We start from the raw sequence: 16,969 nt of genomic DNA, 5'->3' as shown, positions 1-16,969 counted from the left end.
TCCTTCTCCCTGACAGAAAATGGAACTAACTGTATCAAAGGACAGAATCTTTACTTGGAATGTGAACCTGCAGCAAGAAGCAAAATATATCGGCCTGGAGAAAAGGCACCGCATTGACTTCCACTTCCTTGAAATCTATTTCAAAGATCCTGAGGGAAGCGAGACTCTAATAGAACATTGGTGGAAGGATGACATGGGATCGCTATAAAATGATAACTGTTTCAGGGCCAAATTAACTTAATCAAAGGAAAAAATATTCTAACCTGTTTTCTTCTCAAAACCAAGGAAGCTCTTCAATATAATTTTTACAAGATCCTTATTCCAAATACTTATAACTTAAATATCCTATTTCAAAGACTCTGTTTAATGCTAGACTTCATTTTCTTTTCCTTGAAGAGAGAAGGGGGTCATCTTTCGTTGATAATTTAACAATTCCAAATTTGAGTTAGATAATTTAATATGTTTTTAAATAATACACTTACGTGTGTGCGTACACTTATGTACATTCATGCATACATATGTGTGTGTGCACATATCCACCTTTGCCCAGAGAGACAGAAAGATTTGCCTGATAGAGCTTAGTGAGTTACCTTTGATGCAGGCCTACTTGATAATAAATCGGTTGTTTTCTTACTCATGTGTGCAGTTTTATTTTCCTTAAAAGAAAGTGGAGGAATTGTATCAGTGTCAATTTCCTGGTTGAGATATTATACTAGAATTATGCAAGATGATACAATGGGAAGAGCTGGGTGAAACTGGCATATGCAATCTGTCTGTATTATTTTTTACAACTGCATGTGGATTTACAGTTTTCTCAAGATAAAAAAGTTTTAAAAAGATGGAGGGCGAGGGAAAGAAGGAGAGGCAAGAGGAGAGTGGGGCAGGAAGAAAGATGAGAGCTCTCAGTCCACCCAACACATCCTTGGACCCTCTGTGCTCTGCTTCTGGCCGTCACACACATTTGCCCACAACACTCGCATTCCACATCTTCCCAACCTTCAGATTTGAACTAGACCGTTGCTTCCTCAAAGCCATTCTTCTGGGTCCTGCAGTCCTCTTGACCTTCCCTGTTCAACAGCCTCAGAGTCCTCCCTGGTCACAGCCCACTTCAGGACACCCCCCATGATTTAAATGAGATAATTAAATGCAGGTTGATGTGCCCCTGTCTGTGTCCCAGTGAGGATGGATGCTCCTAGCGCAAGGCCACATCTCCACCGCTCCCTTTCCCATCACCTGGGTTTGGCCCAATGCTCAGCGTGTAATGTATATTTAATCAAGAGGTAATGAAATCGCTCATTTTTTACTTAGGGAATTCATGCTTTTATAAAAATGTTGGGAAAGCTACCCGATAACATTCAAAATTAAAAATTTGCAATTTTGTGGATTTTCCAACAATAGTGAAAGGAACATCTACTGTCTGATTCTCCAGCATCTACAGGAAATGATGTCAAACTCCAGCATACAACATCACACAGCCTCTTCAAACATTGGCCCCAGCCCACCTTTCCATCTGCCTCCGCCCCTGACACACTGATGCCATGTGCCCCCTGCACCCAGTCTGGCATACTTGTTCGTGTCTTTGTTTTTTTGTAACTGAGCTCCCTCTGCATGGCAGTTCTTACTCCATACCTGTTCTCCACCTGAATAACCCTGGCTCACCCTTGAGCTTCCAACTTAAAAGGCAATTCCTCAGAGAGGCCCTCTGAGATCTCCCATAGACCTCAACCCTCCTGTTTTATGATTCCGTAACACCTCGGACTTCTTGGTGATGACAATGATTGCGTGTGCAATTTCATCTTCCACGTCTGTCACCTGAAGCAGGCCAGGAGTCTTTTCTGTCTCATACACTGCTTGTAGGCCCTGTATCTAGCACAGTGCAGGGCCAGAAAGATGTTCAGTAGACGTGTTGGTTAAAGCTTTCGCGTCATCCCTTGTCTGTGGGTGGGATGCACGGCTCTATCATTCCAGATCCATCTTGCTGGACTTCTGCACCCATAAATCTTCCCCGCCTTCTCCCAGCACCCCTCTTCCATGGTTCTATGATCCATGCACCACGGTGACCATCATCACACTGAATTCTAATGTTCTCTTCTTGCTGTTGCTCACATGCCTTCCTCCCCACCTAGGCTTTTATCTATACAAGGGCTGAGACCATGTTCTATAAATCTTTGTTATCCCAATACCTGGAATGCTGTCTGGCATCAAGGAAGCATTCAATAAATGTATGCCAAGAAAACAAACCCTTGTTTTGGGTGTTTTCTCCAGTAGTTATGGTCATACTTATCAACAAGATGTGGATATTATTGAATTTATTTCCCTGTGAGTGGTCTCAGGGATCCTGGACTTGAGTGTGAGTTCCATGGCTTGAGTGAAGAAGATTCCATAGTTTTCTCTGTGCAGCAGACCCTCCAAGGTATCCAGACCAGAAACTCTGAGTCAACTGGTGTGACACATGACCTGGACAACAGGGTATTGCAAAAGATCCCAAAATGGTTGGTTCTAATGCACAGTCAGGGTTGAGAACACTGGCCCAGGAAGCAGCTGGAATTTAGCATTAAGTAAACAAAATGAGTTGAATGTTCCTTTGAAAGATTCTGCAGAAAGTCAGACACCAGAAATAATAGTGCAGACACCAGGATGAGCAAGTGGGTTTGGAATGGAGGCACAGATATAGGGTCTAAAGGGATTTCCTAGGCTCCAGGGGTCCTGGCAGGGGCTGGTTGCAGAGTCTGTGGCCTCAGCCATTGCGGGAAGGGAGGTGAATCAAAGGTTAAGAGAACAGATGCTTTAATGTGGGAGGGTCCCAGTCACCCGACTCCTCACCCTGTATGCAGGGGAATCTGTTCGACTGCTTAGCTTCCCCTGCTCTGACCACTAAGGAAAGTTCCGCCTCCGGCTGCATGGGTCCTGGGAGGGGCAAGGCTCTGGGGGAGAAGGGGCCTGGAGATGCTCTGCTCTGGGAGGGAGGGGGGGCTGGCCTGCTGGCAGGTGGGGCAGCCCCCAGGCAGGGCTGGTTCTAGGGGCGGGGATGCTGGGCAAAAGGGGAAGGTGACGGGTATTTTTTTTTTTTTTAAAGATTTTATTTTTTCCTTTTTCTCCCCAAAGCCCCCCGGTACATAGTTGTGTATTCTTCGTTGTGGGTCCTTCTAGTTGTGGCATGTGGGACGCTGCCTCAGCGTGGTTTGATGAGCAGTGCCATGTCCACGCCCAGGATTCGAACTAACGAAACACTGGGCCGCCTACAGTGGAGCGTGCGAACTTAACCACTTGGCCACGGGGCCAGCCCCAGGTGACGGGTATTTTTAAAGGAAAAGGGAGAAAAAGAGAGGAAGAGGAGAGGCACAGAGAATTTTGCAAGTTTAGGAAGCAACGGGTCGGGGGTAAATGTGGATCAGGGTGCAAGGAATGCAGAGAAAGGGCATTTTAAAAAGGGTTGCTTATCAGTTGGGTTCTCTTTGGTCTTCAGAAGACAAAAGAAAAGACCCTATTTTCTTTCTTTTTAGTTATTCTTGACTGCTGGCATGGTCTTCTTTGAAATGAGATTTCCTGCAACACTGTGCCACATGGGACCCCTGTGTGTGTGTGTGAATGTGAGTGTGTGTGTGCACGCCTATATGTGTATGTGTGTCTAAGTGTGTCTGTGTCTGTCTTTGCGTGTGTGTCTGTGCCTACTTGTGTCTCTGAGTGTTTGTGTTTGTGTGTGTGTGTGGTACGTGTCTATGTGTATGTTTTTGTGTCTGTATCTGTTTGCGTGTGTTTTGATCGGGGCGGTACGTTCAGATTGGGCTCATCTGGACCCAGACTGCTGAGATCCACACGCTGACGCTGGCAGTCCCATCCCTGTGACCTCACAGAGTTGCTCACTCCTCTGTGACTCAGTTTATTCATTGGCAAAGTGGGGATCATCACAGTCCCTGCCTTGTGGGATTGCCATGAGGGTTCAGTGAAGGAAAACGCAGTGTCAGGAGCCCAGCAAGCACTCAACCATAAAAAGTCAGGCATCCACATGTCCTCACCAGTCAGCAACTCTGGGTGCAGACACCTGTCTTCTCTAGCACCCTAATCCTTCAGGGACAAATTCCCCTGTTTGCTGAGAACTGAGGAGCTTCCTGGGACCCCAGACTTTCCAGTTTAAAACGGGGACAGTCCCAGGCACACAGGAGCAAGCTGGTCACCCTACCAGTCACCCTCCATCCCCATGCCAACTCCACTCGAGGTCTGTGTACAGCAAACACTTGAGTGTTATTGGTTCTCTGAGCCAAGAAATTGCCTGACTCCTGGGATAATTAATTAACTCTTCCTCGCCTGTCACTGCCCCTGTGTGTCTGGGTGATCTGTTGCCTAATGCCTTCCCAGAAATGGGCACGGTTAGGTGGAGAGGCGAGGCTGGCAAGCAAGGAGAGGTGGGGGTGCTGGCAACATGCAGGCGGTGACTCAGCACTGAGTCTGGGGGCTCTGTCACGACAGGCCACCTTTCCCTGGAACACCTGTGCCCCAACAATGCGCCCTGCCTCACGCTGCGAGTCAGGCCGGGTAAGGTGCTCTGGGCTGCCACTCAGGGAAGGGCTTTCCAGGGCCAGGCCCAGCCTCCCTTCCACAGCCCGACACCTTCCCCTTAGGAGAAGGGCGCCTTCCCCAGGCTGAAGGGCAGCAGCAGGGACAGCCAGCCCAAGCCCTGGGAGAGGCTGCACGTGGCACCTGCTTCCCACTGTCACCCTGCGGAGATGCATGAGCTGAGTCACTAGAGCGACGTGCCTTTGCCTTTCAACTGAGTCCTGAGCAAAGTGAGCCGCCCTACGTGCCCAGCTTTTAGAGGTGAGAGGGACCTCCTGGTTTTGGTTATTTCCAGGCCAAAATTCTTCTAAGCCAAACGTAATTGGGAAGCTTCCAGACTCAGCTCCCTGGGGAATAAAGAAATCATATCTTTATAACGATTTTTATTTCTGCTACCATTGCTGCTATTTACTCATCCTTCACCAAGCACCTCCTGTCTGCCAAGCTCTTTATATACTGTACATCAGCCAACCCTTGAAATGGCCTTGGGAGATATTTATTATCCACACTGAATATTTATATTATTAGTATCTGATGAATCCAAGACTTTGGAAGGTTCCAGAACATGGGCAAAGTCACAGGGCTCTTGGACTCAGTCCCTTCCACACCTTCTCAAATCTTGCCTTTATCAAGCCCTCCCCACCCTAAATATACCCTTGGTGATTCTTGTGTCCTGGTTTCTGTGTGGAAAAAGTATGGAGAGCTGGGTAAGAAATTGCATTCAGAGGCAGTATGGAAAGAAAAAAATCTAAAAGTGCAAATATTACTCTAAAAAAATTGTTCCTGAACTCATGGTCTTTTCCCCATGTTTCTGTCTCATTTTCTTCTCTTGTTGAGTGAGAGACCATCTTCACTTTCGCTCTCCACTTCTTTTTCTGTATCTTTTAGGTTCTTTGGAGGGATGTAAGGTGCTTCTTGGATGCATTTGCCAAATCACACTCAATCCTACACCCATTAGCAATTCTGTCAATTCGGTGTTTTAAATACATTTGAATTAATCCACACGATTGTTCTTCATGAAAAGCAAATCTGGTTGTGTTGCTTATCTGCCTACAAAATGTTCTTTCTAAAGTCTGAATTCCTTATGTGACTCTTGTCTCCACTTCTCGTTCAATTCTCCCTGGCTCATGGTTTCTGGGACTGGCCAGAACTGTCTGGCGTCTGTGCCTTTCCCTCTGACAGGGTGTCCTCAGGCCCTTGTTCACCTGCAATCTCATCCTCATCCCTCATCCCTTAGTTCCAAGTAACCTCCCTAAGAAGTCTTCCCCGAGTGCCCTTGACCCTAACTATAGTTGTCGCAGCACTTTGCAGTAACTTGAACATGGCTCTCACATCCAGGTCCGCTGGGCTTTCCAAGTAATGAGGTAAATTCAAGTTATCTGGGATTCTGGTTAAAAAAAAAAAAAGATTCCCAGGGCCCATCCCATAGACATTTTGATTCCGTAAATCCAGACTGGGGCTGAGGGATCTGTATTTTTAACACAGGTTCCAGGTGATTCTGATTCAAATGCTCCCTGGTCCATACTTTTAAGAAACTGCGCATTATCGTAACTGTTTATTTATATCTCTGTTCTCTAGCAACCTCCACCTACCCACCCCTCAAAGGTCAAGAGCTCTCAGGAACAAAGACAACACATTTTCATTCCTAAGGTCCTGGTGTTTGGCCTAAGTACTGGGATGCAACAGAAGCCCAATAACTATGTTGTGACTGAATCCATCTAGTCATTTTGTCTATAATGACGCATTAAGCATCTGCCATGTTCATGATGTTGTTCTAAGCACTGGGAAGAAACCACAGAAAGCAAAAGAGATAAAAATCCCTGCCCTTATGGATAAAGCAATGGATGAGTGAATTACGAAGACTCAATTCCAAGTCTCTGAGTTTTAACAATGGTGAATTGGAGCTCTACTGTCTGCTGGTCATTAGGTATCTTCATGGACACTATATTATTAGACTTCAGGGTAAATAGGAAAGAAATAATATGAGAAAATGGCTGCTCCTGTTTCTTTTCTTTTCTTTTTTTTTGGTGAGGAAGATTGGCCCTGAGCTGAGATCTGTTTCTAATTTTCCTCTTTTTTGCTTGAGGAACATTGTCTCTAAGCTAACATCTGTGCCAATCTTCCTCTATTTTGTATGTGGGATGCTGTCACAACATGGCTTGATGAGCAGTACATAGGTCCACTCCCGGGATCCAAGCCCACAAACCGCTTAACCACTATGACACCAGGCCAGCCCCCTGTTTTTCTTTTTTTTTAACAATGGGAAAACTGATAATCGGAGAGGTTGTGACTGGTTGCATATTACAAGACTAGTCCCCTGCAGAGTCTAGATTCAAAAGCTGGCCTGTTCCGTTGCTAGCCTTGAGTTCTTGGTTGTCTCCCCTAGATTCATCATGGCCTTGGCATTGCTGCAATGCTCATTCACCTGGTACAGGTGACCTGATTCAGCAACCTGGCAGACATGAGCCACGGCCACCCAGGAGCTGGCGGTTACCTGGGTCTGCATTCTCGCTAGTGAATTCACCTGGAGCTGCCTGGGCACCACGGCTCCTCCGAGCCAGCGAGTGGAGGGTCTATCGGCACGACTGTGCTTCGTGAAAGGAAGCGTGTCGTTGCTCATATTTTCATGGAGAGGATTTCAAGCAGAGGAGGCTGAAATGGCTTCATGTTGGCACAAAAAATCAGAGATTAATAGTAAACCTTGAAAATAGTGAAGCATCTGATTTGGGCTTTTCCATCGCAAGCCCAATAACCCAGAGGAAACTATTAACATACAAATAGACAGGCTTCCCATTAAAATAGCAGTGGCAGACGGTTCTGGAAGAGACCTCTTCACGCAGAAAGCAATTATGAAGGGAAATCGAGTCGGATTCAGGCCCATTTGCAGTAAGCTTGGAAAATCAAAATGTAACCACTCATAATCGTGTAGACAACCCTGCTGCGGGGGAGGGGTAGCTCGTTCTTTGTTATTATTGCTGTTATTATTATTTCACTTTTAAAGAATTCAACTGTATAAGCTCCGGATCATACTGGCTTACAGCCTCTGCTGAGGGTTACAGCACAGCACAGGCACGTATAGTCACATACCAAAAAAAAAAAAAAAAAAAAAAAATCAGCCAGTGTATAAATAAATAGGTTTTCTGGTCAGATTTCCAGAGGTTAATAGGGTTTCTAGCTGAGACGCCACTCAAACTGAGAACTTCTAAATACGTAGACATCAGTTTGAGTGTCTGTGCTCTGAAAGTCAGATGTTTCAGCCCTGGGCCCTTTGTTATTTGAACACAGCTGGAATGTGTACAACCAGAACCTCAGAGGCGTAGTTATGTCTAGAGATGAGAGGTGAGAACCGACAATGTTGGAAGCTCCAGGTAAGGGCAAAGTCGTTCCAGAAGACATGAATGTTTTCTTCCAAACGGTTGTGACAAAGGTAGCAGAGAGGCATGCTAAATGAGATGCTAGACATACCACCCCAAGACCTTCAGGAAACTGCAAGAGTTTGGTGACATTGCCCACAATGATGTCACACGGATTCACTAGCTGGGACCCCTGCTGGGTCCTCTCAGACCACTGGGCAACTCTTCCACGACACCATACTTCTGTCTGATTCACAGTTTGAGTTTCTGTCTTCTGGGCTACACTGTAAGGGAAGCACTCCACCATCTCTAATTACCTTTTAGGAGGAAGACCAAGTCCTGGCCTTTGACCTAAGACACCCTACAAGGGTGCCTACATCTCTAGCATGGCTTGATGCCCTTTCGCCCAATTCTGGGTGTCCCAGCTCCATTGGCCTTCTTTGGTTCCACAGACATGCCATACTCCTCATGCTCTGGGCCTTTGCACATGTGTTTCTCTCTGCCTGGAATGCTGTTCTGCTCAAACTTCCCCTACTCAAACCTCCCACCTCCTGCCTCCCACACAACATACCTAGTTAACCTCGGGATTCTATACACTCATGACAAGGAACCGGAGTTTCTTTCCTTGGTGCCTTTGTCTATAATTATAAACTTACTGGGGTAATTATTGGATACATGTTGTGTCCCCTCTGGACTCTAAGATTCATTTGATCATGAAGCTTGCATCACCAGAACCTATCACAATGTCTGGTCTAAGGATGAACAAAAGATTCCCCAGCATGGGGTCAGGCCAACACCTCGTCAGGCTGAATAAGACCTTTTTCAATGAATAGATGGATTAATATGTGGCAGAATTGGGATATATGACCTGTGTCCTTCCTATATCATCACATTATCTCATTCCTTTTCCTTATCAGGATCAGGGTTTAGAACACAGAAGGTCCAGGGGTATGAGAGTGCCCAGGTAGTGGGAGTTCCAGCGGATCCGGCCATTGGAACCAGGCCAACCTGGGTCACCCCCTACTTCTAGGCCAGACTCTTAGAGAGACCTTGCAAAAAGGGTCCAATTCTGCCAAAAAGGAAAATTTTACAGCTCCTTCATTCATGCTTTCATTTGTCACTGAGTCAGTCAGTCATTCAACAAACATCCTTTGAGAATTTGTTGGGTTAGGACAAAAATCCCACCCATACGAAGCTCACTTTCTGGAGGGAGCAGGCAACCAAAAAATGAGCAACTACATACACTTATGGATGTACTATGTGATGAAGAAATAACCAGGAAGATGAGACAGCCATATTAATAAGATTCATAGTAAGAAGTAACAACCGTGTAAAGAACTGTTTCTTCTCCTCCCTCTCTCCTTTCCTTCTCCCGCCACTCTCCTCTTTCTTTCTTTCTTTCTTTCTTCCTTTCTTCCTTTCTTTCTTTATTTTAACTGGTTCTTCTATCTGGGCTCTTCAGCTTATTTTCTTGGCACCGTCTGTCTATGCTACTTGCTCCAGGCTAATCCAGTTCAGTTCTGCAGACAAATGAGTAGGACAGAGAGACCTCATACTCAGACCCTGTCCTCAAGCAGCTTACGGCCTGGAAGAGACAGACAAGCCTATAACTAATTGAAATAATGCCAAAGAGAGCCAGGGGCACTAAGCAGTGCTATGGTTCCAGAAAGAAATGAGTCACTCAGAGGAGGGAGGAATTAGCCCCGTACCTGGAAGTGGAGGTTCATTTCCATCCAAGAGTGCAGGATCTGAGGTCTGTCTCCATTCCAAATCCAATTTCATGTCATCTTTGCTCCAGATCTTGGAGAAACACTTGAGGATTGCTCTTCAAATAATGGCTGGGAAGACTCAAGACTTTTGTCACAAAAGGAGTGCGTGACAACACAGCACACAGAAACGCTCTGGTTATGCGGCATCCAGAGTTCCATATTTTGATGCACCAATTCTCTTCCACCAGTAAGAATCCCCTCGAAGCCCCCAAGGCATGAAGGTCATGTTCTTCTCTCTCAAAAGGGTAATATCCAACAACAACTTGCAGTTACTGGTGAATTCTCGGGATCCAAACTGTTCCATGGTTCAGTCAAGACACCCTCCCATGAGAACGTCTCTAGCTTGCAAAGGTAGAGAGGATTTTTAATCAGTTAGTAACAGACAGTGGAAAGAAGAGTAAGCAAGATCATGTTTTTATTCAGCTATTGAGACTTTTACATATAAAATGAGCTTAACTCTTCTGTATTTGCAAGGGAGTGTATTTTGGGTTTACACAGGGCAAAATTATGTAAAATCTTCCCACTCTTCATGTTAATGAAATCTCATTGTTCCCAAACCCTGAGCATTTAATCTATGCCTTGTGTAAAATATCTAATTCAGATTGTCTTATATGATTTTTTAACTGTGTGCTTGTACTAACCACCCTCCCTCTCATTAAGGATAAGTTCCTAATGGCAGAGGATGACTCTTTTGGTATTCCTCCAAGAGTCTGGAATTTAGAAAGAGTTCAATGCACTTTGGATAGAAATGGATGGGTGAGTGAATGGATAGATGGATAGGTGGATGGATGGATAGATGGGTGGGTGGATGAATGGATGGATGGATGGATGGATGGATGGATGGATGGGTGGATGTGTGAATGGATGGATAAGTGGATGGATACAAGTTTCCACTTTTAGAGCCAAAGGGCAGAGAACAACTAACTTGGCACAACAGGATAGAATAAGATCATAGAGATACCTCAGGCGGTTCCACCTTTGGTAGTTTTGAAAATATGTTCATAAATGCTTTGATACTCCTCCTTTCAAGCAGCAGAGCCTAGTTTTCCTCCCTTGTGTGTAGACTGAAGTTAATGATTTACTTTTGAGAGAAGTCGAAGCGATGGTGGGCATCTTCTGAGATTGGCTTGTAAAAAGGCACTGTGGCTTCTGTCTTGATCCCTCTCTTCAATCACTTGCTCTAGAGCAAGCCAGCAACCAGGTCAGGAGGACACTTAAGCAGCCCTGTGAAGTTTAGAGGCCCTTATGGTGAGGAACTGGGGCCTCCTGTCAACCGCCATGTGAGTGAGCTGCCTGGGAAGCAGATTGTCCAGCCCAATCCTTGTCAAGCCTCCAGATGAAGGCAGCCTCAGCCCACAGCTGGACTGCATCCTCTTGAGAGATCTTGAGCCAGAACCACCCAGCTAAGCTACTCTTGAATTCCTCATCCTCAGAAACTCTGTGAGATAATGTATTTGTTGTTTTACACTTCTACCTTTGGGGTAATCTATTACTCAACAAGAGATAACTAATACACCATCCCACTCCTGAGATCTGATACCACAGAGCTAGGGCCCTGACAACAAAGTGGTCATTAGTGGAGTAACCCAGACAGAGAATGCACCTAAGGTCAGCCATATCTCTCTTTGAATTTGTTCAACCATGGTGTGATTTTGTCAGACTCATTTCAAGAGATTCAATTTATTCAGAATTCTTTCCCCTTCCTCATAATTTGTTCCCCATGGAATAGAACAGCTAATTGTATGGGCTTAGAGTTAAACAAATCTAGATTCTGGTCCTTTCTTTCCTATTTGTTATATAGGGAACTGTTGGAAATGTATTTAATCTCTCTGAGGTCAGATATTTCACCATAAAACAGGGAGGGTAATAGTATTTACTTCATGGAGCTGCACAATCCAGGGGCCACCAGGGTATTATCAGGATCCATTTAGATGATGTATGCACAACATGTAGCACAGTGGCTGGTATCTATTAAGGATTCAAGTAATAGTAACTATTATCATTATCTTAAATAATAAGTACTCAAATTTCCTCACACCAGCCAACAGGATATTCCTTTAATTCCAAAGGATTGCCCTCATTATACTTAATTCTGGTAGACAACATGTTGTAACAGCTGAGTGTTATAAATATAGTTCATAGACTTCCTGCATCAGAATGATCTGAAATGTTTATTAAACATGAAGATCTCTAAAACCAGTTTCAGACCCACTAAGTCAGTATCTTTGGGATGGGAGTAGCGTAGAGAGGAAAGAATGGGAAGCTACATTTTTTTAACAACCTCCCCCAGCTTGATCCTAGTGTTCAGGAAAACTCTAGAGTCACTGCGGGTCTGACGTCTGACATTTACTACCTGAAGTGCGTTAACCTTCGTAATTCCCAAGTTCTCATCTGTGAAAAGGAAATGCTAATCTGCCTTCTCTAGCTTATAGAGCTATTGTAAAGATTGGCTGAGATAAGAAAAACATTAACTGACTTCTATCTAGTGTGTACACAGTTTACAAAGTGATTATATCCACTTTATCTCACTGAAACTCGTGATGGTCCTATGAAGTCAGTCTTCCCCGCTGATGATGGAGACAGGAGCTGAGGTAGCAGAGTTACATGGCTTGAGAAGGTTGCATCACAGCAGAGCTAGTGCGTAAACAAAGGTCTGGACCACAAACCCAGAACTGAACTAAAATCAAGGCGCTATGTCAATGTGCTATTTCTTGGCATCACTTTAGCTAAGACTGCTGGCTGGGTTATGTTACAGAGACTAGAAGAGACAAGGGAGAAACTGCCTATATTCTGATTGCCCAGATAACAATTATACATGCAAAGAGCAACAATTACTTTAAAACGAAAACTGTGAGGTCATTGAAAATGCATTTCCTTAGCAGTGACATTAGAGAAAGTGTCAGTTTTGGTGTGTCAAATATTTCTAACTCATTAAATTCACTCATCTTAATTTATGAACCTGATTAACTTCATTCACTTATTTTTTTCTGGGTCATTATTTTGTTTCCTCTGCTTAGGCTTATGCAAGAGAAGAATATTTAGAAAAGTATTTGCATTCCTTACATATTCCATGAATAAAGAAAGGGAGTCAATTGGATAGTTTAGGTTTCTGTTAATAAAATTGTCTGCTATTATACCCTGAAAGGCTGGATGGGTTTTCGCTGAGTTTGGAGGGCACGTCTAAGATGGTAGGACTTAACATATAGGGTGTGTTGGGCATAGTAAATCGATCTTTGGGTGCCAAAGGTGGGAGCCCCTCCTAAAGAAGGTCACACATCTTCCAGAGTAGCTGAACAAGAAGAACATTCTGGGGCCAGGAAAGATAAGCCCTATTTACTAGATTCATTAGGCAGAGAAAACAAAGTGCTCTCAAATATGAGCCCCAACCCGAAGTCAGAAGGTCAGACCCTCCGAACTGTCAATGCTGATTTGGGATCCGGTTGATTCTCATAGAGCAGCTCCAGGTGGAGAGCCTGAGAACAAGGTCGGTCCTTAACAAAGGTGTTGTAGGTTGGGTTCCCCAAGAACAGACCTGGATACAAGGATTGGAGTGCAAGCAGCTTGTTTGGGAAGTGGTGTCAGATGCACCGGTAGGAAAAAGGGCAAGTTTGACAGGAGAGACAAGGAGGCCTAAGGCTGCCTGAGTGTGTAGGTGACTGATGTGGGCAGTTGGGGCTCAGTCCAACTGCAGATCTCTGTGACACTGCGTAAAACACACTTCAGAGTAATCCCACCCAGGGGCAAGGAAACTGGAAGGTATTTAGCCTCCAACTCCTGTCTGTCATGGCTATTCCAAGGGTGTTAAGATCCTGGCCCTTCTGACCCACCTGGAAGAGTCTGGAGAAGGCCCTCGGGCAGGGAATCACGGATACTTACAGCTAAAAACCCTTGGCTTGACTGATCACTTGCGGAGATTCCTACAACCCAGAAGGCTGTGTCAAGAGTAAGATTGAATGTGATAATAATGACGATTCACTGGTAACGCGGCAATACTCATGTACTAGGTGCCTATCACGCATCTGTTGCCATAGAAGGTCTGTTATGCATCTCCTTTAACCCACACAAGAACCCCATGTTGAAGGTATTATGATCCATATTTCACACATGAGGAATGGGAGAGTCAGAAAACTTGCGTAACTGGCCTGAGGTCACACAGTTGGCAAAGGAAAGCCAGAATCCGAACCCAGGTCTTTGACTGTAGGACATACTCTCTCCACAGAACAGGAAGTAATCGATTTGTTTAATGGATGAATCGAATATACATAAAGAGTTCTTTCAACTCTGACACTTTAGGTGGTATTTTCGTTGACTTGTGTCTGTTTTGCACATTGTCTGAAACGGCGCCCGTCACCTGCCTCTCTCGCTTCCGTGTGAAGCTGAAGTGTGTTCTATAATAAAATAAGGATACTTTTTTGTCCCAGATGAGCATGTTTGTACCTTTTGTGTGTACATAAAGCCTCAGAAAATTCACACTGGAAATTTGGGGCAGGTCAAAGGGGCTCAGACACGCTATCATTGACTCACGACAGGAAAACAGTTTCCCTCTACCACACCTTCCTGCCTTCGAGTGAAGAGAATGTGCTCAACTTAGCTTCACGTAATATCTAGTTATTTTCTGGGCTGGTTCACAACAAATGTTATCAAAGTTTAAAAAAATATGTTGGGCTTCCGACAAGGTTTGAACTATACAGATGTTAGTGGGATAGGAAGTACAAGATAACCTATTTCCTACCACAGGAAGCTTCTGCTACTCAGTGGGTTCATGGTTGACAGAAAGAAAAGCAAAATAAATAAATAAAGAGGGTTGGAAACGCTACGAAACTGCGTTTCCCAATGCAATCACACTGAGATGCTCAGGTAACCTTGTCAGAGGAAGAAGGATTCTCCAGAGGGATTCAGCTTTTAATCTCTAAGAGTTTCAGCCAGCAGAACACAGGGTTCATCTACTTGAAGTCGTCAACCATTAGAATTTGGAATAGTTAAGATTTGCCATGCGGTAAATATAGCAACTTCTTTGTTTAGATCCCCACCCCCACCCCTGCCCAAGTTCCAAGAGGGAAACCAAAGCCCTTTTTTCAAATGGATCAATGTCTGAAATATTGGCTTCTCTTTCTGAAGAACGCGGTTTGGAGCCTGTTTGTCCGACTCTGTAGTTCAAATTAATTTCACCCTTCAGGGATTCGTAGGCATGTTGACAGATTCAATGACAAAATGGAGTTTTATTGGAAAGGGTGTTAGTCGGGGACGCAAAGGGCTCAGGGGATAATTTGGTAATGGGCTATGGAGACTTTCTTCCTAGGTCACTGGTTCAAATCTAGAACCTGCTTGGCAGTGATTGAAAATCATTACCACTTGACAGCTGCTGACAGGTGGCCAGTAACATGTTGGTACCCTATCCTAGCCACCCTTTCTAGACAAAACAACCATGACGGGAGGGACACCACGGATTAAATGACAACACAGGAGCTAAATGACCAGCTTTCTTTCTCAACTGCTTGTTAAACTTAACAGGTTGAATATTTTTATCAGTTTAACAGATAATAGCTCACCAGAAGGTTCCAATGCCTACCTCTCTTTTTTTTTCTTTTGCTGTCTTGGTATGCACACGTCAGTTATTTATTTGTACCTGAATCGTGAATTTTTTTTTTTTTCTGTTGCTGAGGAAGTTGCGCCATGAGCTAATACCCTGCCAATGTTCCTCTATTTTTCAGTATGTCGGTCTGGCTCAGCATGGCTGCTAACAGAGTGATGCAGGTCTGTGCCTGGGAACCAACCCGGGCCACCAAAGCAGAGCATGCTGAAATTAGCCACTAGGCCACCGGGGCTGGCCCATGAATTTCTTTTTAATTGAGGCATAATTGACATATAAAATTCTATTAGTTTCAGGTGTACAACATAATGATTCAATATTTATGTATGTTGCAAAATGATCACCACAAGAAGTCTACTCATCATACAAATTTTTTTTTATTGAAATGAGAACTTTTAAGATCTACTATCTTAGTAATCTTCAAATAAGCAATACAATATTTTCAATTATAGTCACCATCCTGCACTTTAGGTCCCCATGGCTTATTTATTTTATAACTGGAAGTTTGTACCTTTTGACCCCCTTCACTCATTTCACCCCTCCTCCAACCCTGCCTCTGGCAACCACCAACTGTTCTCTGTATCTATGAGCTTGAGTTTTGCTTTTTGTGAGAGTCTACATATATGTGAGATTGTATGGTATTTGTCTTTCTCTGCCTGACTTATTTCACTTAGCATAACACCCTCAAGGTCCATCCATGTTGTGACAAATGGTAAGATTTCATTCTTTTTTATGGCTGAATCATATTCTATTGTACAAATGTACCCCATTTTCTTTATCCATTCTTCCACTGATGGATACTTAGGCTCTTTGCATCCCAATGCCTACCTCTTAATAGGGGTGAATTCTGATTAAAACTGGGGGGTGGGGGGGGGGAATGGGATACAATGAGAAATGAAGGATGAAAAATTTACTGCAAAACCTCATGTCACTCAGCTAGAACATCTACATGTTTACATTAAAAAAAGACCACAAATTTTAAAAGGCCAGAATTGGCATCAAGAAAACACACAGGAACAAACCCAAAATAGAATGGCTGCAGGAAGCAATTTGGCAGATTTCCATCTGAAGGGCCTTTAAGAGACACACAGGCAAGGAGCTGCGTAGGACCCATTACGAGAAGGTTGGCGCCATATTAATTTTGGCACCGCTGTTCTCAGCTGGAACCCAGTCACCGGATCGCATCTCCACAGGAGTCCATCCTTAATGCAGGCTGGGCCAAGATAATGAGAACTTGATTCTAAGCAAGGGAATTTCCTTATTTCAATGGGCTTAAGCCAAAACCTTTAAAATTATTTTAATGTCATTTTTCTTTTTAATGGGACATGTAAGTACTAGGAAAATTATAGGCATTAAAAGGGTTTCTTTGGACTTTCTTTTTTTTTCTTTTGCTAATTGCCTTTTAGAGAGTAGAACTTTTAACTCATTCTGAATGTTTCCCTCTGATATGAGGAAGCCTGACCCAAACTTCACATTCAGAGGTAAGTCCTCACATTTCTCCCTAAAAAAAACATTCAAGATACTCACTAGTTTGAGCTCAACATGTGTTCTTCCTCCTTAGATGATAAACCACTGATTTCCAGAGAGGTGACAAGATTTATCCACAGCTGTGGGCCAAAGGAAAGACTGTGTTACAACCGCATGAGAGATACGTGTGTTAAGCCATCTGACTGACTACTTTGCACAAAGCCCCATAACCCGCC

At 44.1% G+C, this 16,969-nt stretch overlaps 1 pseudogene; it reads right to left on the bottom strand.

Moving 5' to 3' along the window:
- The window catches only part of LOC100069465 (large ribosomal subunit protein uL23-like), a 30,316-nt pseudogene that overhangs the window by 973 nt on the left and 12,374 nt on the right, over positions 1–16,969 (bottom strand).

Source organism: Equus caballus, chromosome 3 (genome assembly GCF_041296265.1).
Source record: "Equus caballus isolate H_3958 breed thoroughbred chromosome 3, TB-T2T, whole genome shotgun sequence".
Classification (NCBI taxonomy): domain Eukaryota; kingdom Metazoa; phylum Chordata; class Mammalia; order Perissodactyla; family Equidae; genus Equus; species Equus caballus.
This window is presented reverse-complemented; position numbering and strand designations above follow the sequence as displayed.